The 27,606-nt window shown below is 45.5% G+C and overlaps 1 protein-coding gene and 2 long non-coding RNA genes across 4 annotated transcripts in view; 2 read left to right on the forward strand and 1 right to left on the reverse strand.

The window, feature by feature from the left end:
- Positions 1-1,497, reverse strand: part of LOC137309456 (uncharacterized) — a 57,261-nt gene extending 55,764 nt beyond the window's left edge. For both annotated transcript variants that reach the window (XR_010959831.1, XR_010959830.1), the window contains exon 1: positions 1,325-1,497. This is a non-coding gene — a long non-coding RNA (uncharacterized lncRNA). The remainder of the gene's footprint in view (positions 1-1,324) is intronic.
- LOC137309455 (zinc finger protein 91-like) overlaps positions 1-27,606 on the forward strand; it is a 69,296-nt gene that overhangs the window by 37,190 nt on the left and 4,500 nt on the right. The gene's annotated exons all lie outside the window — the stretch shown is intronic.
- LOC137309458 (uncharacterized) lies at positions 12,545-27,493 on the forward strand. Its single transcript, XR_010959832.1, has 3 exons — positions 12,545-12,650; positions 26,341-26,566; positions 27,482-27,493. It is a non-coding gene; the product is annotated as an uncharacterized lncRNA (long non-coding RNA).

Raw genomic sequence — 27,606 nt, forward strand, 5'->3', positions numbered from 1 at the left:
TCTCTTATTCTATTTTCCCTCTTTATCAATTTCTTGGTCCTCCTTTGCTGAATTCTAAAATGCTCGCAATCCTCAGACTTACTGCTTTTTCTGGCAACTTTATATGCCTCTTCCTTTGATTTAATACTATCTTTAATTTCTCTTGTTAGCCATGGTTGGACCACTTTTCCTGTTGGGTTTTTGTGCCTTAAAGGAATATATATTTGTTGCAAATTACGTATTAATTCTTTGAATGCTAGCCATTGCCTGTCTACCGTCATACCTTTTAATTTAGTTCTCCAATCAATCACAGCCAACTTCCAAGCCTCCCTGCAAGGATATTGGTCCGGCCCTGTTGAGGTGCAACCCATCCGGCTTAAACAGGTCCCAACTCCCCCAGAACTGGTCCCAATGCCCCAGGAATCTAAAGCCCTCCCTCCTGCACCATCTCTCCAGCCATGCATTCATCTGCTCTACCTTCCTATTCCTGTACTCACTAGCGTGTGGCACCGGGAGTAATCCTGAGATTTCTACCTTTGAGGTCCTGCTTATTAATTCTTTTCCCAGCTCCTTAAAATCTGCCTGCAGGATCTCATCCCTCTTCCTACCATGTCATTGGTACTAATATGGACCACGACCTCTGGCTGTTCACCCTCCCCCCTCAGAATGTTCTGCAGCACGTCAGTGACATCCTTGACCCTGGCACCAGGGAGGCAACATGCCATCCTGGAATCACGTCTGTGGCCGCAGAAACGCCTGTCTGTTCTCCTAAAGATAGAATCCCCTATCACTATTGCTCTCCTGAACTTTCTCCTCTCCCCCTGTACAGCTGAGCCACCGACGGTGCTATGGACTTGGCTCTGGCTGCACTCCCCAGAGGAACCCTCTCCCTCACTAGTATTCAGAACTGAGGGAGTGAGTTGCACTTAGGGGACTCCAGCACTACCAGCCTGGTTCTCCTTGTCTGTCAGATGGTCTCCCAGTCCCTCTCTGCCTGCACTCTTTTAAGCAGTGGAGTGACTACCTCCTGAAACGTGCTATCCACGTTGCTCACAGCCTCGCGGATGCACTGCAGCGACGCCAGCTGCTGCGCAAGCTCTAAAATCCTGAGCTCGAGCAACGCCAGCTGATGACACTTCCTGCACCTGTCCAGGACACGGGAAGCGTCCTGGAGTTCCCACATGACACAGGATGTGCATTCCAGGGGTCTGAGCTGCCCTGCCATGCCTTTATTTATTTACTAACTAAACTTAACAGAAATAAACTAAAGACTTAACAAAAACTCACAAGCCAGCCACCAATCACAAATGAAAAAACAGTAACATTCACCAACCAATCACTTTACCTGCTCTCCTGTGATGTCACTCTTTGAAATCTCTGCCTGTGGTGAGTGATCTCGGGCCTCTCTCCTCCCGCTCGAACTCTCGATCTCGGGCCTCTCTCCTCCCGCTCCAACTCTCGGTGTCGGGCCTCTCTCCTCCCGCTCGAACTCTCGGTCTCGGGCCTCTCTCCTCCCGCTCCAACTCTCGGTCTCGGGCCTCTCTCCTCCCGCTCGAACTCTCGGTCTCGGGCCTCTCTCCTCCCGCTCGAACTCTCGGTCTCGGGCCTCTCTCCTCCCGCTCGAACTCTCGGTCTCGGGCCTCTCTCCTCCCGCTCGAACTCTCGGTCTCGGGCCTCTCTCCTCCCGCTCCAACTCTCGGTCTCGGGCCTCTCTCCTCCCGCTCGAACTCTCGGTCTCGGGCCTCTCTCCTCCCGCTCGAACTCTCGGTCTCGGGCCTCTCTCCTCCCGCTCGAACTCTCGGTCTCGGGCCTCTCTCCTCCCGCTCGAACTCTCGATCTCGGGCCTCTCTCCTCCCGCTCGAACTCTCGATCTCGGGCCTCTCTCCTCCCGCTCCAACTCTCGGTCTCGGGCCTCTCTCCTCCCGCTCGAACTCTCGGTCTCGGGCCTCCCTCCTCCCGCTCGAACTCTCGGTCTCGGGCCTCTCTCCTCCCGCTCGAACTCTCGGTCTCAGGCCTCTCTCCTGCCGCTCGAACTCTCCGTCTCGGGCCTCTCTCCTCCCGTACGAACTCTCGGTCTCGGGCCTCTCTCCTCCCGCTCGAACTCTCCGTCTCGGGCCTCTCTCCTCCCGCTCCAACTCTCGGTCTCGGGCCTCTCTCCTCCCGCTCGAACTCTCGGTCTCGGGCCTCCCTCCTCCCGCTCGAACTCTCGGTCTCGGGCCTCTCTCCTCCCGCTCAAACTCTCGGTCTCAGGCCTCTCTCCTCCCGCTCGAACTCTCGGTCTCAGGCCTCTCTCCTCCTGCTCGAACTCTCGGTCTCGGGCCTCCCTCCTCCCGCTCCAACTCTCGGTCTCGGGCCTCTCTCCTCCCGCTCAAACTCTCGGTCTCGGGCCTCTCTCCTCCCGCTCGAACTCTCGATCTCGGGCCTCTCTCCTCCCGCTCGAACTCTCGGTCTCGGGCCTCTCTCCTCCCGCTCGAACTCTCGGTCTCGGGCCTCTCTCCTCCCGCTCGAACTCTCGGTCTCGGGCCTCTCTCCTCCCGCTCGAACTCTCGATCTCGGGCCTCTCTCCTCCCGCTCGAACTCTCGATCTCGGGCCTCTCTCCTCCCGCTCGAACTCTCGATCTCGGGCCTCTCTCCTCCCGCTCCAACTCTCGGTCTCGGGCCTCTCTCCTCCCGCTCCAACTCTCGGTCTCGGGCCTCCCTCCTCCCGCTCGAACTCTCGGTCTCAGGCCTCTCTCCTCCCGCTCGAACTCTCGGTCTCGGGCCTCTCTCCTCCCGCTCGAACTCTCGGTCTCGGGCCTCTCTCCTCCCGCTCGAACTCTCGGTCTCGGGCCTCTCTCCTCCCGCTCGAACTCTCGGTCTCGGGCCTCTCTCCTCCCGCTCGAACTCTCGGTCTCGGGCCTCTCTCCTCCCGCTCGAACTCTCGATCTCGGGTCTCTCTCCTCCCGCTCAAACTCTCGATCTTGGGCCTCTCTCCTCCCACTCGAAATTTTCCTGCTGATGTTTATAATGTCACTGCACAAAGTAACCAGCGAAAATCTTCCTGCTGACGTTTACACTGTCACTGCACAAAGGGACCAGAGGAAATCTTCCTGCTGCTGTTTAAATTGTTACTGCATAAAGTGACTAGAGGATCTCTTCCTGTTGATGTTTACACTGTCACTGCACAAAGTGATCAGTGGTAATCTTCCTGCTGATGTTTACAGTGTCACTACACACAGTGACCAGAGAAAATCTTCCTGCTGATGTTTACACTGCCACTGCACAAAGTGATCAGTGGTAATCTTCCTGCTGATGTTTACAGTGTCACTACACACAGTGACCAGAGAAAATCTTCCTGCTGATGTTTACACTGCCACTGCACAACGTGACCAGAGGAAATCCTGCTGATGTTTACATTGTCACTACACATTGACTGGAGGAAATCTTCCTGCTGATGTATACATTGTTGTTACACACAGTGACCAGAGGAAATCTTCCTGTTGATGTTTACAGTGTCACTACACACAGTATTTGGAGGAAATCTTCCTGCCGACATTTACACCGTCACTGCACAAAGTAACCAGAGGAAATCTTCCTGTTGATGTTTACAGTGTCACTACACACAGTGATTGGAGGAAATCTTCCTGCTGCTGTTTACACAGTTCTGGCATAAAGTGACCAGAGGAAATCTTCCAGTTGACATTACACTGTCACTAAACACAGCGACCAGAGGAAGTCTGCCTGCGGATATTTAAACTGTTACCACATCAAGTGACCAGTGGAAATCTACCTGCTGAAACTTACAGTGTCACTACACACAGTAACCAGAGGAAATGTTCCCGCTGATGTTTACAGTCTCACTACACAGTGACCCAAAGAAATCTTTCCGCTGATATTTATACTGTCTCTTCAGTGACCAGAGGAAATATTCTTGCTGATGATTACACTGTCACTACATAAGGTGTTCAGAGGAAACCTTCCGGCTGATGTTTACATTGTCACTACACAGTGATCGGAGGGAATTTTCCAACTGATGTTTACACTGTCACTGCACAAAGGGACCAGAGGAAATCTTCCTGTTGATGTTTACAGTGTCACTACGCACAGTAATTGGAGGAAATCTTCCTGTTGATGTTTACACAGTCATAGCATAAAGTGACTAGAGGAAATCTTCCTGTTGACATTACACTGTCACTAAACACAGTGACCAGGGGAAGTCTTCCTGCAGATGTTTACACTGTTACTACATAAAGTGACCAGCAGAAATCTTCCTGCTGAAGCTTACAGTGTCACTCCACACAGTGACCAGAGCAAATCATCCTGCTGATGTTTACACTGTCATTGCACAAAGTGACCAGCGGAGACATTCCTGCTGATGTTTAGATTGTCACTGCAGATTGACCAGAGGAAATCTTCCTGCTGTTGTTTACACTGTCACTACACACAGCGACCAGGGAAAACATTCCTGCTGATGACTAAACTGTCACTACACACAGTGTAAACATCAGCAGGAAGATTTTCCCCAATCACTATCACTGCACAAAGAGACCAGAACAATTCTTCCTGCTGATGTTTACACTGTCACTACACACAGTGACCAGAGGAAATCTTCCTGATGTTTACAGTGTCATTTCACAGTGACCAGAGGAAATCTTCCTGCTGATGTTTACAGTGTCGTTTCACAGTGACCAGAGGAAATCTTCCTGCTGATGTTTACAGTGTCATTACACACAGTGACAAAAGGAAAGCTTCTGACTAATGTTTACACTGTCGCTACACACAGTAACCAGAACAAATCATCCTGCTGATGTTTACGCTGTCACTGCACAAAGTGACCAGAGGAAATCTTCCTGCTGATGTTTAGATTGTCACTACACATTGAATAGAAGAAATCCTCCTGTTGACATTACACTGTCACTAAACACAGCGACCAGGGGAACTCTTCCTGCGGATGTTTACACTGTTACTACATAAAGTGACCAGTGCAAATCTTCCTGCTGAAGCTTACAGTATCACTACACACAATGACCAGTGCAAATCTTCCTGCTGAAGCTTACAGTGTCACTACACACAATGACCAGTGCAAATCTTCCTGCTGAAGCTTACAGTGTCACTACACATTGACCAGAGTAAATATTCCTGCTGCGATTTACACTGTCACTGCACAAAGTGACCAGAGGAAATCCATCTGTTGATGTTTACACTGTCACTATAATCAGTGACCAAAGGAAATCTTCCTGCCGATATTTATACAGTCACTGCACAAAGTGACCAGAGAAAATCTTCCTGTTGATGTTTACACTGTCCTGCACAAAGTGACCAGGTGAAGACTTCCTGCTGATGCATACAGTGTCACTACACATGGTGACCAGAGGAAACCTTCCTGCTGACGTTTACACTGTCACTGCGCAAAGTGACCAGAGGAAAAAGTACTGCCCATATTTACACTGTCACTGCACAAAGCGGCCAGGGAAAATCTTCCTACTGTTGTTTACAGTGTCACTGCACACAATGACTGGAGGAAAACATCTTGCTGATGTTTACAGTGTCACTAAACTCAGCCACTAGGGTAAATCATCGTGTGGATGTTTACAGTGTCACTACACACAGTGAACAGAGCCAAACATCCTGCTGATGTTTACACTGTCACCATACACAGTGACCAGAACAAATGTTCCTTCTGATGTTTACAGTGTCACTACACAGTGCCCAGAGGAAATCTTCCTGCGGATGTTTACACTGTCACTTCACAGTGACAGAGGAAAGGTTCCTGCCGATGATTTCAGTTTCACTGCACAGTGACCAGAGGAAATCTACCTGCTGATGTTTACACTGTCACTACACAGTAACCAGAGAATCTGTTCCTGCTGACGTTTACAGTGTCACTACACACATTGACCAGACAAAATGTTACTGCTGATGGTTACAGTGTCATTACACACAGTGACAAGAGGAAATCTTCCTGCTGACATTTACTGTGTCACTGTACAAATTGACCAGTGGAAATCTTCCTGCTTACGTTTACACTGTCACTGCACCAAGGGTCCAGAGGAAATCTTCCTGCCCATATTTACACTGTCACTGCACAAAACGGCCAGAGAAAATCTTCCTGCTGATGGTTAAAGTAGGAAAGCTTCGGACTAATGTTTACACTGCCACTAAACACAGCTGATGTTTACAGGGTCACTATAAACAGGGACCAGAGAAAAACATCCTGCTGATATTTACACTGTCGCTAAACACAGTGACCAGAGAAAAACATCCTGCTGATATTTACACTGTCGCTAAACACAGTGACCAGAGGAAAACTTCCTGCTGATGTTTACACTGTCACTACACAAAGAGAGCACAAGAAATCTTCCTGCTGATAGTTACAGTGTCACTACACAAAGTGATTCTAGGAATTCCTCCTGCTGATGTTTACACTGTTACTACACAAAGTGACCAGAGAAAATCTTTCTGCTGATGTTTACACTGCCACTACACACAGTAACCAGAGGAAATCACCCTGCTGACGTTTATACTGTCATTGCACAAAGTGACTAGCGGATATCTTCCTGCTGTCGTTTACACTGCCTCTGCACAAAGGGACCAGAGGAATTCTTCCTGCTGCTATTTACACTGTCACTGTATAAAGTGACCAGGAAAAATCTTCCTGGTGATGTTTACAGTGTGACTACACAGTGACCAGGGGAAATCTTCCTGCTGATGTTTACACTGTCGCTACACAGTGACCAGAGGAAACCACCCTGCTGATGTCTACACTGTCACTACACAGTGATTAGAGGAAATCTTCCTGCTGATGTTTAGTGTCACTACACAGTGATTAGAGGAAATCTTCCTGCTGATGTTTACACTGTCACTACACAGTGATTAGAGGAAATCTTCCTGCTGATGTTTACACTGTCACTACACAGTGACCAAGGGGAAATCTTCCTGCTGATGTTTACACTGTCGCTACACAGTAACCAGGGGAAATCTTCCTGCTGATGTTTACACTGTCACTACACAGTGACCAGGGGAAATCTTCCTGCTGATGTTTACACTGACACTACACAGTGATTAGAGGAAATCTTCCTGCTGATGTTTACACTGTCATTGCACAAAGAGGCCAGAACAAATCTTCATACTGATGTTTACTCTCTCACTACACAGTGACCAGAGTAAATCTTCCTGCTGATGTTTACACTGTCATTGCACGCAGGGATCAGAGGAAATCTTCCTGTTGATGTTCACTCTGTCACCGCATAAAGTGACTGGAGGAAGACCTCCTGTAGATGTTCACACTGTCACTGCATAAATTGACCAGAGGAAATCTTGCTGCAGATGCTCACAGTGTCACTACACACACTAACCAGAGAAAATCTTCATGCTGATGTTTAGTGCCAGTACACACAGTGAGCAGAGGACATCTTCCTGCTGATATTTAATGTCACTACATACAGTGACTAGAGGAAATCTTCCTGCTGATGTTTACATTGTCACTACACACAGAGACCAAAGGAAATTTTTATGCCGTTGTTTACAGTGTCACTGCAGTGTGACCAGAGGAAATCGATTCGGTGATGTTTACAATGTCATCACACACAGTGACTGGAGGAAATATTCCTGCTGCTGTTCACTGTCACTACACACAGTAACCACAGGAAATCCTACTGCTGAAATTTACGCTGTCACTACACAGTGACCAGAGGAAATCATTCTGCTGATGTTTACACTATCACTACAGAAATCTTCCAATGATGTTTACAGTGTCACTACACAGTGAGCAACAGAAATCTTTGCTGATGTTTGCACCATCATTACAGACAGTGCCCAAATAAAATCTTCCTGTTGATGCTTACACTGTCACTGCACACAGTGACCAGAGGAAATCGTCTTGCTGATTTACAGCGTCGCTGCACAGTGATCAAAGGAAATCTTCCTGTTGATGTTTACACTGTCACTACACACAGTGACCAGAGGAAATCGTCTTGCTGATTTACAGCGTCGCTGCACAGTGATCAAAGGAAATCTTCCTGTTGATGTTTACACTGTCATTACACAAAGTAACCAGAACAAATCTTCTTGCTGATGATTACATTGTCACCACACACTGACCAGAGGAAATGTTCCTACTGATGATTGCACTGTCACATCAGTGACCAGGGGAAATTTTCCTGCTGATGTTTAGTGTCACTACATTTAGAGACTAGAGGAATTGTTCCTAATGATGTTTACAGTGTCACTACACGGTGACCACAGGAAATCTTCCCGCTGATAATTAGTGTCACTACACAGTGACCAGACAAAATCTTCTTGCTGATGATTACAGTGCTACTGCACACATTGACCAGAGGAAATGTTCCTACTGATGATTACACTTTCAATAAACACAGCAACCAGGGAAAAGCTGCTTGCTGAATACTGTAGATGCTGGCAATTTGAAATAAAAACAGAAAATGCTGAATATACTCAGCAAGTCAGGCAGCATCTGTGGAGAAAGAAATAGAGTTAACGTTTCAGGTCGATGACCTTTCGTCAGAACTGGATGATGTTGAAGATTAAACAGTTTTTAAGCAAGTAGAGAGCCAGAGAAAGGCGGGGATGAAGGGGAGGGGAGGAAAGAACAAAAGGGAAGGGCTCTGATAGGTTATAGAATCATAGAAGTTTACAACATGGAAACAGGCCCTTCGGCCCAACATGTCCATGTCGCCCAGTTTATACCACTAAGCTAGTCCAAATTGCCTGCACTTGGCCCATATCCCTCTATACCCATCTTACCCATGTAACTGTCCAAATGCTTTTTAAAAGACAAAATTGTACCCGCCTCTTCTACTGCCTCTGGCAGCTCGTTCCAGACACTCACCACCCTTTGAGTGAAAAAATTGCCCCTCTGGACCCTTTTGTATCTCTCCCCTCTCACCTTAAATCTATGCCCCCTCGTTATAGACTCCCCTACCTTTGGGAAAAGATTTTGACTATCGACCTTATCTATGCCCCTCATTATTTTATAGACTTCTATAAGATCACCCCTAAACCTCCTACTCTCCAGGGAAAAAAATCTCAGCCTATCCAACCTCTCCCTATAAGTCAAACCATCAAGTCCCGGTAGCATCCTAATAAATCTTTTCTGCACTCTTTCTAGTTTAATAATATCCTTTCTATAATAGGGTGACCAGAACTGTACACAGTATTCCAAGTGTGGCCTAACTAATGTCTTGTACAACTTCAACAAGACATCCCAACTCCTGTATTCAATGTTCTGACCAATGAAACCAAGCATGCTGAATGCCTTCTTCACCACCCTATCCACCTGTGACTCCACTTTCAAGGAGCTATGAATATGTACTCCTAGATCTCTCTGTTCTATAACTCTCCCCAACGCCCTACCATTAACGGAGTAGGTCCTGGCCCGATTCGATCTACCAAAATGCATCACCTCACATTTATCTAAATTAAACTCCATCTGCCATTCATCGGCCCACTGGCCCAATTTATCAAGATCCCGTTGCAATCCTAGATAACCTTCTTCACTGTCCACAATGCCACCAATCTTGGTGTCATCTGCAAACTTACTAACCATGCCTCCTAAATTCTCATCCAAATCATTAATATAAATAACAAATAACAGCGGACCCAGCACCGATCCCTGAGGCACACCGCTGGTCACAGGCCTCCAGTTTGAAAAACAACCCTCTACAACCACCCTCTGTCTTCTGTCATCAATCCAATTTTGTATCCAATTGGCTACCTCACCTTGGATCCCGTGAGATCTAACCTTATGTAACAACCCACCATGCGGTTGGAGGACAGGAGTGATTAAATGACAAAAGGGATGATGGTGCAAGGCAAGGAGGGTGTAATGTGACAAGTAAAAAAAAAGATGGGTCTAGAGGAGCTGTAAATGGCAACTACAGTGGAGGGAAGGGCCCTGTCAACTACAGTGGAGGGGAATCCTCGGTTGAGAATAAAGAAAGTTATATTGGAAGCACTTTTGTGGAAGGTGGCATCGTCAGAACAGATGCGACGGAGATAGAGGAATTGGGAGGAGGGAATGGAGTCCTTATAGGAAGCAGGGTGGGAGGAAGTGTAATGAAGATATCTGTGGGTGTCGGTGGGCTTATAATAGATATCGGTCCACAGCCTCGCCCCAGAAATGTTGAGGAAGGGAAAGGAAGAGTCGGAATTGAACCATGTGAATACGAGGGAAGGGTGGAAATTGGAAGCAAATTGATGAAATTTTCCAGTTCGGAGCGAGAGCATCGATGCAGTCATCAATGTACCAGATAAAGAGGTGAGGAAGGGGCCCTGAGTAGGACTGGAACAAAGAATGTTCCTTGCATCCCACAAAAAGGCAGGCATAGCTAGGTCCCATACGAGTTCCCAAGATGATACCTTTTATTTGGAGATAGTGAATGGAGTCAAAGGAGAAGTTGTTCAATGTAAGAACAAGTTCAGCCAGGCGGAGAAGGGTGGTGGTGAATGGGGACTGGTGGGGCCTCTGTTCAAGGAAGAAGCGAAGGGCCTGCAGGCCGTCCTGGTGGGGGATGGAGGTATAAAGGGACTGGACTCCACAACTGTTACAGTAATGGACGGTGCGGAAGAGTCGCCGATGCAGGTCAGAAGAGACTGGACAAGTGGAGAAAAAAAGAGTTGAGATAGGAAGAAATAACTTCCATGGGGCAAGAACAGGCTGAAACAATCGGTCTACCAGGGCAGTCCTGTTTGTGGATCTTGGGAAGGAGGTAGAAGCGGGATGTGTGGGTTGGGGGACTATGATGTTGGAGGCTGTGGGGGGAAGACCTCCAGAGGAGATGAGGTCAGTGATAGTCTGGGAAACTATGGCTTGATGTTCGGCGGTGAGGTCATGGTCCAGGGGTAGATAGGAGGTGTCAGAGAGTTGGCGTTCAGCCTCCACAAGGTAGAGGTCTGTTCACTAAACAACAACAGCGCCGCCCTTGTCAGCAGGTTTAATGACAATGTCAGGGTTGGACCTGAGAGAATGGAGTGCTGCAAGTTCAGAGGGAGGTAGGTTAGAGCGAGTGAGGGGAGTAGCGAAATTGAGACAGCCGATGTCACACCGGCAGTTCGCAATGAAAACATCAAGAGAGGGTAAGAAGCCAAATGGAGGGGTCGAGGTGGAATGAGAATTGTGAAGGCAGGGGAAAGGATCTGCTGTGCAGGGGGAAGACTCCTGGCCAAAGAAGTGGGTGTGGAGGTGAAGGCGTCAGAAGAAGAGCTCAGCATTGTGTCAAGCTCGAAATTCATTGAGGTGGGGGCGTAAGGGGGTGTAGCTGAGGCCTTTGCTGAGGACGGATCGTTCGGGGTCAGAGAGGGGAAAGTCAGAGGGGATAGTGAAAACACAACCGAGGGTGAGATTGGAGGGAGGAATGGGGTCAGAGGAAAGTCAAGGGGAAGAAGGATGGGGGGTGGGGGGGGCGGCGTTGGTATCTGAGAGTTGTCGAAGCTTGCGGTCCTTGACACCTGAGTGTTTTTTGTTAAAACGCCAGATGAGGCGAAGGATGAAATGGAACTGAGGACCAGGACAACTCTGAAGTAGAGTGAGTCAGTGCTGCTGAAGAGAGAGGTTGAGAGCGTGCACGTGGCGGCGCATGGCTTTGAGCGTGGATATCAGGAAGGGGCAAGAGCAGTAGTTCGAGGAACGCTGAATATCATGGAAACATTGTAATCACGCATGGATCCGAAACATGAAGGGTGGAATTTAAGTTGGAATCCACGTGGAATAAGTCGGAGCTGGAGACAGTCTTCCTGCTGATGTTTACAGTGTCACTACACACAGTGACCAGAGGAAATATTGTTGAAGGTATTTACAATGTCACTAGAGAAAGTGATTGAAGGTAATCTTCCCCCAGATTCACAGACAATATGTAGCATGGCTGGGTTTTTATATTAGTGAAGGTGTTAGGTTCACAGAAAGTAAGTAGCTGGTGTTGGGACTCAGTAGAAAAAGACATGCATTTATATAGCCACTTTCATGACCTCAGGATGTCCCAAAGCACTTTATAGCCAATTAAGTACTTTTGAAGTGTAGTCGCTGTTGTACGTGGCAGCCAATTTGAGCCCAGCAAGGTCCCACATATAGTAATGAGATAATGACCAGAACATGATTTGGGTGTGGGTTGTGGGATAAATACTTGCCAGGGCACCGGGGAGAACTCCCCTGCTCTTCTTCAAATAGTGCCATGGGATCTTGCACATCCATCTGAGAGGGCAGACGGAGCCTTGGTTTAACGTCTCAGCAGAAAGATGGCACCTCCGACAGTGCAGCACTCCCTCAGTACTGCACTGAAGTGTCTCTGGAGTGGGACTTGTCCCCACAACTACCAACTGAACCACAGCTGCCACCGACACAGATGAGATCGCCCCACCAGGCCTGATTTTTAAATTGCCACTGATTGAAAGGTTTACCCAGTGTTACACTGCTTATTTTTAATTCTGTAATAGTTTTAGTGTGAAGCAGAACTCCCGCTCCCTGTCCACTCTGATTGGCTAAGAAGTGTGATTGACCCTCTAAGTGTAGGTAGGTTGGAAATATAGTGCAGCAGCTGATTGGTTGCTAGTGATGTCAATCACAAAGAGCATACCCAGCGTTCCTACAATTTTCTTCTCCTCCTCCTCCTCCCTTCTGCGGCCTGTTCAGTATCTGCCAACAAAGTGAGAAGAGTATAGACTGTAAGGGAAAGAATGGGGTTTGTACTGACTTTATACAGTAAAATACTCATTAATGTTCAGAGCAGTCTGTTTATGCAGTGAGGAAAAGAAGAAGGGAGCAAAAATGTCCCTTGTGCTGTGTGAGAGGATCCAGCTGAGAGGCCTGTTTACTCAGTGCTTTGCACTGAACTGTTTGGTAGAGCTGAATGTTGGATATTGAATGTGTTTATTGAAAGCTGGGATTTGTACATAGCATTTCCCTTCTGATCGGCCATTGCTAATATTCAGACGGTGAGTTGTGATTATCTGGGAGGTGCAGAGTGTCTGAGGATTCTTATAGATTTCCTGCCTGTGATGAGAATCCATTTCTAGTGAGAGACATTCTCTGTGAGGAGTCCTGCTGTACAAGGAAGTCTGATGTTGTTTAGTTTCTTATAATCTAAATCTGTTTGAAAACCAAGGCAAGCCTGGGCCTGGTCTTCTGTCATTGATTTAGCATGGGATTGGTCTCTTTAATGATTAAAACCAGCTTCACTCCGAGGAGATTGTGACACCTTGGTCAAAACAAAAACAGAAAAACTAGAGCAGCTGTGGAGTGAAGCAATATTTGATGCTTCAGTTTTTCATTCAGATTTGCAGAATTTTATTTTTTATTAACTTGTTGGGGTAGAAATTTGTTTGAGCAGTAGTGCAAACCGGCCTGATATTCAATTCCATTCACTGCATATAACGGTCCGGTCCGAGCCCGCCTGCTTTGCCCTACCACCCAAGACTAATTCCTACCCTGTTATGCCATTGATTTTTCCAAGGCCTGGGCTGTACATTCTCTGTGAATTGTTCAAATATGTGTTTGATTGGCAGCCTTTTAAAATTGAGCAAGCAGTTATTTAAATTCTGCTCCTGTTCTCTGTTAACAGCTTGTTTTTTTCAAATCAGTGACTGTGTCTGTAGCCTCTGAAGAGAGTTTGTCTGCAACCTTTGAGAGTTTGTCAGGCTAGATAGTTTCCATAGATGGTAAGAAAAATAGAAGAACCACTCTGTAAGGAAATGACTGATTTCTCATTTTAGCACAGGAGAGAGGTGCTATTTATTATTTTTTTTTACTCTGTGCTATTGATATTGTTCACTTGTTCTATTACTATTTAATAGATTCACTTGGCAGTTAAAGCCTAAAGCAAGGTCCAGTATAGTGTTGTTCTGCCAGCATCCGAAGAATAGGAGGGTCCTGTGAAGGCACAGGACAGGACTAGACGCTGAAATCTGACAAGAGTTCTCTGTTCATTGCACTGGGCATGGTATGAATTGTACTGATAACAGAGAGTAAAATTCCTGTCACGGATGGAGGGAGTATCTGAAGCAGAGGGCCAAAGATATCTAGAATAAGAAAGGAACAAGAAACCTAAAAACATTATTAACTTTTTAACATAGCAGGGCTATGGGTAAGAGCAGGGAAGTTGGACTAATTGGATAGCTCTTTCAAAGAGTCGGCACATGCATGATGGGCTGAATGGTCTCCTGTGCTGTATGATTCTATGCCTCTAACTGGCCATAATACTGCTTGGGACTGAACAATATGTGCAGGAAGCTGGTGCCCACACCCAGTAGGGCCAAGTAATATGGTCAGAGGAGCTGGAACCATAATTGAATGGGACCGAGTAACATGGGCAGTAAAGTTAGGACCCTTATTCAGTGGGACATGAGAAAAATGGATATATATGAAAGTGCAGATGGCTTTTTCCCATGTGGAACATGATGTGTGTGATAATTACAATATTTTAAAGTGTGCAATTCTAAATTATTGTACTCACTTCAGAATGTTACCATTATAAATTTGAAATGTTACGGAAAGAATGCAATGGTACATTGAAGGAATAGGTGTTATTCTTTCACTTCTTTCAAGCATGTCCAGCTGGGAGTAAGGGAACACTTACAGGAGAAAGTAGGGGTTATGAATGGTATTGTGGTACCTCCTACATAGAGGTACAGATGATGTTCAATGGAATGAGGGCAAGGTGACTGCAACTGAGAAACATGCTTATTGAAGTGCATCATTGCAAAATATTGCCTGCCTCCTGTTACTTTGGCTGACCTGGAGAGGCCAGTCAACTTCTTCCAGCATTAAGTAGCTTTGCAGGGTTGCTGAAGATGATACTCGCTTCCTTTGGCCTGCATCATGCCCTTTGTGGGCATCCTTCCTTAAATGAAAAGATTTTAAATTTGTGGGCTAGGTGCCCTGAAGCTTTAGACATTGTCATGAGCTACATTGTTACAGGCACAAAACTTGGCCGTGGCCCTTTCAGATACACAGAATTTTCTTCCCCACCCCCAACACAGGTGGACTCCCTCTGGAAGGTGCCAATTGCACCAGGAGTCCACAATAAACATGTAATGAAGGTACACCATGGAAATATGGACTGGTTCTCGGTGGAGTTACACTGATGGATGAAAGTACAATTCCAATGCTATTTTGGTGGTAAATCTATCTCTGAGCTAAATCTAACCCAAGGTGTTTGAAAATCTACAATAAGATCTACCATACCTGAATGCTCGAAGCATTAGAAATAACAAGGTGGAACTGGAGGTTGTTGTGGCAGTAGGGAACTACAATATTGCAGGAATATCAGAAACATGGCTAAACCTAGAGGATGGAAATGTGTATAACATTCAGAGAGGCTTCAACCAACCAAATAGAAAACTCGGAAAACCCAAGCGGTCTAGAGTCAGAGTCCGTAAATGTAAAGCATGGGCAGCTTCATAACCTAGCCTGTCAAGGAAGCCACAAGAGGCAGAGCTCATCTTGACTTGGTTCTCGTAAATAACCAGATACCACACAGGAAATGGAAGTCGTAGTACCTTAGGAGGGCAGCGATCACAGAACAATCAAGTTTAACATGATTTGAGATTCATTTATACCAAAGACTGGAAGCCAAGCATATAGGAAGAACAGTACGCCATTTAGCCCCTCGAGCCTGTTCCGCCTTCCAACAAGATTATGGCCGATCTGTGACCGAACGCCATATACCTCCCTTAGCCCCAAATCCCCTTAGTACCTTTGGTTAACAAAAATCTCTCAATCTCAGATTTAAAATTAATAATTGAGCTAGCATCAACTGCCATTTGCGAAAAAAAGTTCTAAACTTCTACCACCCTTTGCGTGTAGAAGTGTTTCCTAACTTCACTCCTGAAAGCCCTGGCTCTAATTTTTAGGCTAGGTCCCCTAGTCCTAGACTCCCTAACCAGCGGAAATAGTTTCTCTCTATCTACCCTATCAGTTTCCCTTAATATCTTGAAAACTTCTATCAAATCACCCCTTAATCTTCTAAATTCCAGAGAACACAACCCTAGTTTGCAACCCTAATCTCTCCTTGTAATTTAACCCTTGGAGTCCATGTATCATTCTAGTAAACCTACACTGTGCTCCCTCCAAGGCCAGTATATCCTTCCTACGTCCGGTACCCAGAACTGAACACGATACTCCAGGTATGGTCCAACCAGGACTTTGTATAGCCACTGTTTTGAGCTTTTCACGATTGAGAAAGTACTCTGATCTATCCTTTTTAGGTCCAAAGTGGATCATCTCACACTTGCCTACATTGGGCAAAACTGTGGCAAATGGATTTCATTCACTTAATCTATTAATATCTCTGTAATTTTATGCTTCCATCTACACTTCCTACAATGCTGCCTATTTTTGTGTTATTGGCAAACTTGGGTATGTGGCTCTCTATCCCATCATCTATGGCATTAATAAATACAGTGAATAGTTGAGACCCCAACACAGATCTCTCTAGTCACATCCTGCCTATTTGAGTACCTGCCCATTATCCCTACTCTCTGTCTCCTGCCGCTCAGCCAATTTCCTAACCAGGTCAATAATTTGCCCTCAATTCCATGAGCTTCAACTTTAGCTAACAGTCTCTTATGAGGGACTTTATCGAATGCCTTCTGGATGTCCATATAAACAACATCCATAGACATTCCCCCATCCACTACTTTAGTCACCTCTTCAGAAAATTCAATCAAGTTCGTCAGGCATGACCTACCCTTATACAAATCCATGCTGGCTCTCTCTGATCAGCTGAAAATTTTCAAGGTGTTCAGTCACTCTATCCTTAATTAAAGACTTTAGTAATTTCCTGACAACAGATGTTAGGCTAACTGGTCTATAATTCCCCGGTTTCCCTCTCTCACTTTTCTTAAAGAGCGGAGTGACATATGCGATTTTCCAATCTAAAGGATTGGTTCCTGAATCGAGAGAACTTTGGAAGATTATAGTTAGGGCTTCTGCAGTGTTCTCATCTACTTCCTTTAAAACCCTGGGATGGAAACCATCTGGTCCTGGGGATTTGTCACTCTTTAGTGCCATTCTGTTCTTCATTACTGTTAATTTGCTTACATTAATTATGATGAGTCCCTATCCCTGATTCAAAATTAGCTTCCTTGGGGTATCCGGCATGCTACCCTCTTCCACTATAAATACTGACGCAAAGAAATTATTTTTAACATGTCCGCCATTTCCTTATTTTTGTTTACAATATCACTATTATCAGTTTTTAAGGGACCCACATTGCTCTTCACCACCCTCTTTTCCTAATATAATTGTAACATTTTTTTGTATTGATTTTGATATCCCTTGCAAGTTTCCTTTCATATTCCCTTTTTGTAGCTCTTACTATCTGTTTTGTCACTCTTTGCTGTTCTTTGTATCTCTCCCAGTCACGGATCTGTGCTATTTTTTGAAATTTTGTATGCTTTTTCTTTTAGTTTTATGTTGTCCCTTAACTCTTGTCATCCATGGCTGTTTTTTTTGGCAAGTAGAGCTGTTGCTCCTTAGGGGTATAAACTGGTTCTGCATCACGTTAATTTATTTTTTGAACACCTCCCACTGACCTACTGGTCTTGTTGTTTTACCCATTAACAGATTTGCTCAGTTTACTGTGGACAGTCTCTGTCTCATTCCGTTGAAGTCGGCCTTACCTAAATTTAGAATCATAGTCGCTGATACGGGTTTCTCCCTTTCAAACACGATGTTGAACTCGATCATATTATGATCGCTATTAGATAAATGTTCACGTACCGTTAGGATGTTAACTAAATCTGGCCCATTACTCATTAAATCTAATATGGCCTGCCCCCTTGTTGGTTCTAGAACATATTATTGCAGAAAGCTGTCCTGAAAATTCAAGAAATTCGCTACCTTTCTGACATGAGCTCGACTGCTTATCCCAATAATATGAAAGTTAAAATCCCCTATTAAAACCACACTGCCCTTGCTACATGCTTGTCTAATCTCTGCATTTATACATTCTGCCACTTCACAGCTGCTACCAGAGGGCCTATACACAACTCCTACTACAGTTTTAAATCCTTTTTCTATTTCTTGATTCTACCCATAAAGTCTCCACTGCCTGCTTACCTCTTGTTATATCCTCTATTATCATCGAAGTAATTTCATCCTTAATCACTAAGACTATAACTTTAAACGGGTTAAATTATTGGAAATGAGGGAACAACTAAAGCAAATGGAGTGGAAGAGAATGTTCAACAACACTTCAATTGAGAACCAGTATAACATTTGTAATGGAATAAAGGAGGGCATACAGGATAAATACTTAGTTTAGACCAAACAAACGGGATCCTAAATGAATTAATAAACAAATGAGAAGCGAAGTAAAGAGAAAAATTAATCTATACAAATCCAACAGGGAGAGGGGGAGGAAGGTGGGGTGGGGGGGGTGGGGTTCACTGGGATGAATATAGAAATATGAGAAACAAACTAAAAGGATGATCAGAGAAAGAAACTAAAAGGATGATCAGAGAAACAAACTAAAAGGATGATCAGAGAAACAAACTAAAAGGATGATCAGAGAAACAGAGACCTCAAAAAAGGCACAGCTGCTGAGGAAAAATGTACCAGTAAAATATCCTTTCAACATGAAAACAGTAAGAGAGCAGTCAAAAAGAGATGAGAACTATAAAAGATGTAAACAGGCTCGAAACAGAGGCTGAATAGAAAATGGTAAATAAATACTGTGAATACTTCCTCCAAGCATTCATTAGAAAAGATACGAGCAACATGCCCTCCCCAATCAGATTACCAAAGCAAAATTAATGACTTTCACATAAGCAAGATGGAAGGCTTAAAAGATATTAGTGTCAGTCGTGGCTCAGTGGTAGCACTCTTACTCCAGAGACATTTCAGTGCAGTACTGAGGGAGTGCTGCACTATCGGAGGTGCCATCTTTCAGATGAGACACTAAACTTACCCTTTCAGGTGGAAATAAAAGATCCCATGATACTATTCGAAGAAGAGCAGGAGTGTTCTCCCCGGTGGTCTGGCCAATATTTATCCCTCAACCAACACATAAAAACATATAATCTGGCCATTATCACATTGCTGTTTGTGGGTCCTTGCTGTGTGCAAATGGCTGCCGCGTTTCTACATTACAACAGTGACTACATTTTACTTCATTGGCTGTGAAGTGCTTTGGGATGTCCTGAGGTCATGAAAGGTGCTATATAAATGCAAGTTCTTTCTTTAAAACTTATAAATCCACAGGGATAGATGGTATTTATCTCAGTGCTGAGAGAGACAAATGAGGAGATTTGTGAGGCATTGACAGTGATTATGAAGGAGTCACTGGAAACTGAAGATACACCAGTAGATTGGAAACAGGCTATGGGTGATGCCCATATTCAAAAAGGATGATAAATCAGTCACAATCAACTATAGACCTATTAGTCTTACTTCAGATTACAACAGGATTTGAGTATAGGAGTAAAGATGTCTTACTGCAATTATATAGGGCCTTGGTGAAACTACACCTGGAGTATTGTGTACAATTTTGGTCTCCTTACCTACGAAAGGATATACTTGCCATAGAGGGAGTGCATTGAAGGTTCACCAGACTGATTCCTGGGATGGCAGGATTGTTGTATGAGAAGAAATTGAGTAGAGTAGGCTTGTATTCTGTAGAGTTTAGAAGAATGAGAGGTGATCTCATTGAAACATACAAAATTCTTACAGGGCTCGACAGGGTAGATGCAGGGAGGATGTTTCCCCTGGCTGTGGAGTCTAGGACCAGGGGTCACAGTCTCAGAATAAGGGGTAGGCCATTTAGGACTGAGATGAGGAGAAATTTCTTCACTCAGAGGGTGGTAAGTCTTTGGAATTCTCTATCCCAGAGGGCTGTGGAGGCTCAGTCATTGAGTACATTCAAAACAGAGAATGATAGATTTCTAGATATTAAAGGCATCAAGGGATATGGGGATAGTGCAGGAGCTGTATAAAACACTGGTTAGGCCACAGCTGGAGTACTGTGTGCAGTTCTGGTCGCCACACTACAGGAAGGATGTGATCGCTTTGGAGAGGGTGCAGAGGAGATTCACCAGGATGTTACCAGGGCTGGAGCGCTTCAGCTATGAAGAGAGACTGGGAAGATTGGGTTTGTTTTCCTTGGAGCAGAGGAGGCTGAGGGGGGACATGATTGAGGTGTACAAAATTATGAGGGGCACAGATAGGATGGATACTAAGGAGCTTTTTCCCTTCGTTGAGGGTTCTATAACAAGGGGACATAGATTCAAGGTAAAAGGCGGGAGGTTTAGAGGGGATTTGAGAAAGAACTTTTTCACCCAGAGGGTGGTTGGAGTCTGGAACTCACTGTCTGAAAGGGTTGTGGAGGCAGGAACCCTCACAACATTCAAGAAGCATTTGGATGAGCACTTGAAATGCCATAGCATACAAGGCTACGGACCAAATGCTGGAATATGGGATTAGAGTAGACAGGGCTGATGGCCGGCGCGGACACGATGGGCCGAAGGGCCTCTATCCGTGCTGTATAACTCTATGACTCTATAAAACGGCATTGAGGTAGAAGATCAGCCATGATCTTGTTGAATGGCGGAGCAGGCTCGAGGGGCCGGTTGGCCTACTCCTGCTCCTATTTCTTATGTTCTAATTCCATGTAAAAGAATGGAATCAATTTATCAGATGTAAACTTGATTTTTTATATATATATATATATATATATAAAACATAAAACCAGAGTCTGGTCAACAGCAGCCAACATGGCTTCAGAAGTGGAAAGTTCCTGCCTGAATAACCTCCTGGACTGCTTTGATGAAGTGACAACCCAAATGTACTGTGGAAAATCCAAAGGCACTTAGATTTCCAAAAGGCAGTTACATACAAAAAGCTATGGAGATCCAGAGTTAATCTTAGAATTGGATAAGAAATTGGCTGAAGGCTACAACAAATAGGTACTTGGAGTGAGAGAAAGTACAGAGTGGGGAGCTCCAAGGATGAGTATTGGGACTTCTACTCTTTCCAAGTTACATGAATGCTTAGTCAAGGTGGAAAAATGCTACGTTGACATGGCCACGGTGCTGTATCATGGGCACCTTGTGGGTGATGGTACTCACTGATAATGGTAAAGAGGACAATATCATTCAATGATCTCATCCTAAACCAAAGAAACAGGTCCGAGTGTTCCTGGGAACAGCAAGCTATTACTGGAGCTTCATTCTAAATTGTAGCCATATAGCTGCACCCTAAACACATCTAGCCTGAAAACATGTCCAAACCAGGTGGTTTGGTTAGTAAGCTGTGAGGATGTCTTTAGTGGGCTCTGTGCAGACCTTGCCCCAGCCAGTGCTGATTGCACGCTAGTGATCATCACCCACACTGAAATATTTGACGGGCATAGGAGGCTATGCTGAGTAAAGTAAATGATCAAGAGTAGGAGCATCCTATTATTCAGCTGAGGCACAAGCTGTTAGTGTGAATTGTCATACTTAGTGATTGGGAAGGAATGTATAGGTGTGGTGTGAGCATTACAAAGATTGCAGCTGTATTTTTGCATCCATTTCCCAGTACAGTATATTCAGATCACAAACCTCCGATTGGGTTAAATTCAACCCTGTTAAATTCGGCATGGGAGAAATCCGCTAGTTTGCTATGATGCAGCACTGCATTGCAGGTGGATGACTTGCATGTTGATCATCACAAAAGTGCAGCAAATGGGAATACAATCGTGAGACATAATTTCACAAAAGCACTCCAAAGAAACTCTTCAAAAGGGGAGAAATAATGTGACAAAATCCATGATATTGTCATTCTATAAGGGAAGGTAGGGACAGAACTCTGTTTATGTATGAAAATGTATAAATATCAATTTAAAGGCAATGGGTGGGTCAGGTCTAAGGTGGCCACCCAGCTGTAGTGTCTAGCTTCCAGGAGATTGCCTTCATCTTCAAACTATAAATAATTTTATTATGTTAACCGAGCCAGGAAGACATCCCTTGGAAGGTGTGAAGTGTGACAAAAAATAAGTTTTTGACTCAAGTTTTAGGTTGCTATTGGCTTTCATTCAGTCACAGTACATCAGGAGTTAAAAACCAAAATCATGCACCACCTTAACTCAGTACAGTATTGCAATGTATTATTCAGTTGGTCTCCGAGTAGCTGGCTTGAAGGAGGAACCAAGTTGATCAATTCAGGCACAAACAGGTTGTGTTATTTATGTGTCTGAGTAGTAGCTCCTTTTTGAATTGAACAAACATTTAATATAATTCATAAAGGCTGGTTTAGGGGGAGTTTATTTGTCTGTAGTTTTCAAATCTTTAAGTTTGATCTGCAGAACCTATCTGGCTGGAACATCTGAAGAGAATTAAATAAGTGAGACAACTTCCGTAATTGGCGAGAAAAGAATTACAGAAACATTGGGTAAAAAAGGAATCTAGCCATAAAATGTAGAAGTAGAGATGTGAACTATTTTTTTCTACAGTAAGAGGAATTGGCAAAGTTAGACAACTATGTAAAATACAGTATCAAAAGCAAAATGCTACAGATGCTGGAAATCTGAAATGAAGTTAGAAAATGCGGGAGAAGCTCAGCAAGTCAGGTAGCATCTATGGAGAAAGAAACGGAGTTAACGTTTCAGGTTGAAGACCTTTCGTCAGAACTGGAAGATGTTAGAGTTTTTAAGCAAGTACAGAGCCAGGGAAAAAGGGGGGTGGTGGAAAAGGGGAGGGAAGAACATAAGGGAAGGTCTGTGATAGGGTAGAGAACAAGTGTGATTAAATGACAAAAGCGATGATGGTGCAAGGCAAGGAGGGTAGTAATGGGACAAGTTAAGAAACAAAAGATGGAGGAGCTGTAAATGGCAATAGCAGAACCATAATTAGCAGCTGCTGTCCCACAAAAAAAAATGGGAGCGGTGGTTATGATCTGAAGTTATTGAAATCAGTGTTGAGTCCGGAAGGTTGTAAAGATGAGGTGCTGTTCCTCGAGCTTCCGTTGAGCTTCATTGGTACAGTACAAGAGGCTGAGGACAGAGAGGTCAGAGTGGGAGTGGGAAGGGGAATTAAAATGTCAAGCGACCGGTAGGTCAGGGTCATGCTTGCGGACTCAGCGGAGGTGTTCAGCAGATAAAAGGTGTCGCTATAGGAACCTGTATGGGTCCTAGCTATGCCTGCCTTTTTGTGGGATATGTGGAAGATTCCTTGTTCCAGTCCTACTCAGGTCACCTCCCTCGCCCCTTTTTCTAGTACATTGATGACTGTATCGGTGCCGCTTCCTGCTCTTGCCCCGAACTGGAAAATTTCATCAACTTTGCTTCCAATTTCCACCCTTCCCTCGCCTTCACATGGTCCATCTCCGACTCTTCCCTTCCCTTCCCCTCCTCGACTTCTCTATCTCCATTTCTGAGGATAGGCTGTCAACTAATATCTATTATATGCCCACCGACTCCCACAGCTACCTTAATTACACTTCCTCCCACCCTGCTTCCTGTAAGGACTCTGTTCCCTTCTCTCAGTTTCTCCTTCTCCGTCGCATCTGTTCTGACGATGCCACCATCCACACCAATGCTTCCGATACATCTTCCTTTTTCCTCAACCAAGGATTCTCCTCCACTGTAGTTGACAGAGCCCTCGACCGTGTCTGTCCTATTTCCTGCACTTCTGCCCTCACCCCTTCCCCTTCATGGTAAGGGTCCCCTTTTTCCTCACCTTCTACCCACCAGCCTCCACATTCAACATATCACCTTCCGCCATTTCCGCCACCTCCAGCGCGATCTCACCACCAAATACATCTTCCCTTCCCCTCCCCTTTCAGCATTTCGAAGGGACCGCTCCCACCGCGATATCCTGGTCCACTCTTCCATCAACCTCAACATTCGCTCTCCTCCCCACGGCACCTTCCTGTGTGAGCGCAGGAGATACAACACCTGCCCTTTCACCTGCTCCCTTCCCACCGTCCAGAACCCAAACAGTCCTTCCAGGTGAAACAGGTGTATTTCTCTCAATTTAGTGTACTGTATTCGCTGCTCACAGTGCGATCTCCTCTACATTGGGGAGTCCAAATGCAGATTGGGTGATCGCTTTGCTGATCACCTCCGCTCAGTCCGCAAGCGTGACCCTGACCTGCCAGTTGCTTGTCATTTTAATTCCCCGTCCCACTCCCACTCCCTCCACGTAAGCTCGAAGAACAGCACATCATCTTTCGTTTAAGCACTTTACAACCTTCCGGACTCATCATTGATTTCAATAACTTCAGACTATAACCTTGCTCCCATTTTTTTTGTGGGACTGCAGCTGCTGATTATGATTCTGCTGTTGCCATTTACAGCTCCTCTAGACCCATCTTTTGTTTCTTAACTTGTCCCATTACCATCCTCCTTGACTTGCACCATCATCCCTTTTGTCATTTAATCACTTTTGCCCTCTGCCCTATCACAGACCTTCCCTTATGATCTTTCCTCCCCTCCCCAGCTCTGTACTTGCTTAAAAACTGTTAACTCCTTAACATCTTCCAGTTCTAACGAAAGATCTTCGACCTGAAACGTTGGGGTCAATTTTAGGATGGCCGAGCGGGTGCGTTCATGGCGGGGGGGGGGGGGGGTTCCTAAAACTGGGGAATCCCAGAGCGGGTCCTGAGCCCGGCTCCAACCCGCCCACTTCCAGGTTCCCCAATGACGAATCGGTGCGCGCGCAGCCCCCGCATGTGGGCCTCCCGCCGGCAATTAAAGCCGGCGGGATGTCAGTTTAGATAGTTAGGGAGGTTCTTGAGGTCGTTGACAGACCTTATTGGGAAGAGATTTTAGCAGGGATGTGATTTTGGACTCTCCTCAGTGTGTTTCCTGTGCTGTGGGAAACGCTCCCTGTTGTTGCAGATGTGTTTCAGTCAGCAGCCATTGGGAGATGCAGAGGATTCCTTGACAGTTGGGGGGAATACCTCATTCATTGCAGCAGGGCACTCTGTCACCTCAGACAAAGTTTTGCCTGCCACACTGTTCCCTCCACACTCAAAATTATTATATCATACCCTAAACTCTGCTGTCCAAACACATTTACCTACTTTGCGAACCCCCTCACACTCACACAATCAGGATCGGTGGGGGTGGGGGGGGTTCCATAGCTGCATTCATCACTCCGTTGGAGGACTAGCAACATCACCAGCCTCACCAGGCACGCCGTCCACCTCCGCCATGTGGAGCTACACAACACAGTGCTGCGCAACAGGCACCTGCACAAAGTAGTCGTGCAACTACACATACACCCACTGTAGGGTGACCCAATGGGTGGCATCAAGGGTGTTCATGGAGAACCTCATGAAAGGGCCTTATTGCACAAGCCAGTCAAGAACGGCCAGCCATGGCAGTAGTGGTGATAATATAATATGTAATGCTTGTTGATCAGAAATCAAATAAAAGTAAAAATCATGACAAACCCTCAAACACCCTTGTGCATCCCCTTTATTTGCCTTACGCTTCCTACTACACATACGTGATGCATGCCCTGTGGCTGTAGCACAGGTAGTGGCAGGTGGGGTGAGGCTGACAGTGAAAGAGATGCATCAGAGGGTGAGTATGAGACAGAGCCACGAGACCGTATGAGGATTGGGTTGAGTGGTAGTGGTGGGATGAGTACTGGGGAGGTGAGGAAGTGCAGGTAAGATGAGGATGAGTGTTCAGTGGGTGTGAGGAGTGATGTGATAGAGTAGTGTTGGCAGTGCAGAAGGACAAGTGGGGTGAGGGCGGTGATGTGGCAGACGGAGTGTAGGGGAATGAGTGAGAGTACTCACTTCGGCTGACCTGGTTAGGTCATTGAAGCGCCTCCTGCACAATATGCAGGTGCGTGATAATTTGGTGGTGCTGGTGACCTCCTCTGCCACCTCGAGCCAGGCCTTCGTGGTGGCTGAGGCAGGCCACTTCCTCCCGTCCGCCGGGTGGAAGATCTCCCTCCTCCCCCTCCTCCTCCTCCTCCTCACCCCATCCAGTAAGACCTGGAGTGAGGCATCATTAAACCTTGGAGCAGCCTTCCCCCTGGGCTGCTCCATGCTGTAATTTTGCCTATTTTCTGCAGCTTCAGGCAGTGGAGGACTGCCCCTGTAAATAGGGCTCCTCCAGCTGACAACCTACGATGCAGGTGCGCAGTCCACCCGCTGCGCAGCTTTCCAGCGTGAAACCCGGAAGCCAAGGTAAGTGGCTTCAATTTACTTATGATCGCGTGCCAAACCCACCGATTTCACTGGGCGTGTTACCCACGCGCCCAGTCGACCCCCCTGCTGCCAACCTGCCTCCCTAGTAATATTGGGCCTGTTAACTGTTTCTTTCTCCACAGATGCTGCCTGACTTGCTGAGCTTTTCCAGCATTTTCTGTCTTAATTTATGTAAAATATTGTTATGGTTCTGCTATTTATTCACTTGTTCATTTTTTTTTTTACAGAAAATGAAATAAGGTCTCATGCAGAGTTATTCTATCGCATTAAAGACCAGGAGGATGTTGTGGAAGCATGGGACGTAACCTTATCTAAAGCAATATAAATAAGGATTATTATGTTCATGTAACTAGATATCACAACAGGTGAAGATGCATTCAAGGCTGTAGCGATCTAGGACTCACCTATGAAAGTAATCTAAAACAGAGGAGTCAAAAACATCTATTTAATAAGGTAAAAGAAACCCAGAAACTAACACAGCAGCTTATTTTCCTGATTTCCAAAATGGCTCACTGTCCACTTGCATTCTTAGAGAGCTCAAAGCAACCTACCTCCCTTCCCACAGTGGCACCACTACCTAATTTAAACTCCATTCTAACACTAATTTTAGAGTTTGTAAATAATTGACAACTTTTTATACTAATTGAGGTTGTCTTGCCCTGTTATCTTCAGTAAACTGCAGTTTTTGCTGACTGAAAGTCTGGGAGTTAGAGGGAGAGGGAAAGATAGTGGCATCCAGATGCAGTGTGAATCAGAAGGGCAAGGACTAAGGAAGCACTGCCTGGTACTGAGCTGTATTGAACATTAAGATTCGGGGGTAATTTTAAACCCCAAGAACAGGTGGGTTGGGGGCCAGTGGGAGTTGAAAATAGTTGGTTTTTTTGGGTCGCAACCGCAAAATTTTCAGACTTTGCATTCCCAGTGGGAAGCCTGTACTTTTACCACCGATGTTAAACTTGGAAATAAAGCCGGGTTGCAGTCGCGACCTAAAAAACAACTATTTTCAACTCCCACCCGTTCTTGGGGTTTAAAATCACCCCCTCAGTTTCTCTCCATAGCCTTTGCTGAGATAGTTGATCCAGCTAGGTTGGGCACTACCACAGACTTCAAGGCTCCTGGCCTGGGAGGGAAGGGGAAAAAAAAAACCAGCCAGAACATCCACTTCTGATCACTATCCAGTGATCCCCACTGGAAAAAGTGGGTGTTGAGTTAGGGTAATATGGACTTGACACTGGTGGCCACACACACTTGAACAAGCTGTTCATAATCTGCTGACATTCAGTGTCGAGCTGAGTGAGGAGTCAGCATCTTCAGCAGAGAAGGGAGAGAATTGGTGGAAAAACATGATTTTTTAAAATTGTCTTACAGAAGGATCACACTGTATTTTTTATTGTCTTACAGAAGGATCACACTATATCCTATATATGTATTAAACTATATCCTGTACAGAAAACATAGGGAGGATAGACACAGCAGGTACATCCAGATCACCC

Source organism: Heptranchias perlo, unplaced genomic scaffold (assembly GCF_035084215.1).
Source record: "Heptranchias perlo isolate sHepPer1 unplaced genomic scaffold, sHepPer1.hap1 HAP1_SCAFFOLD_164, whole genome shotgun sequence".
NCBI lineage: Eukaryota > Metazoa > Chordata > Chondrichthyes > Hexanchiformes > Hexanchidae > Heptranchias > Heptranchias perlo.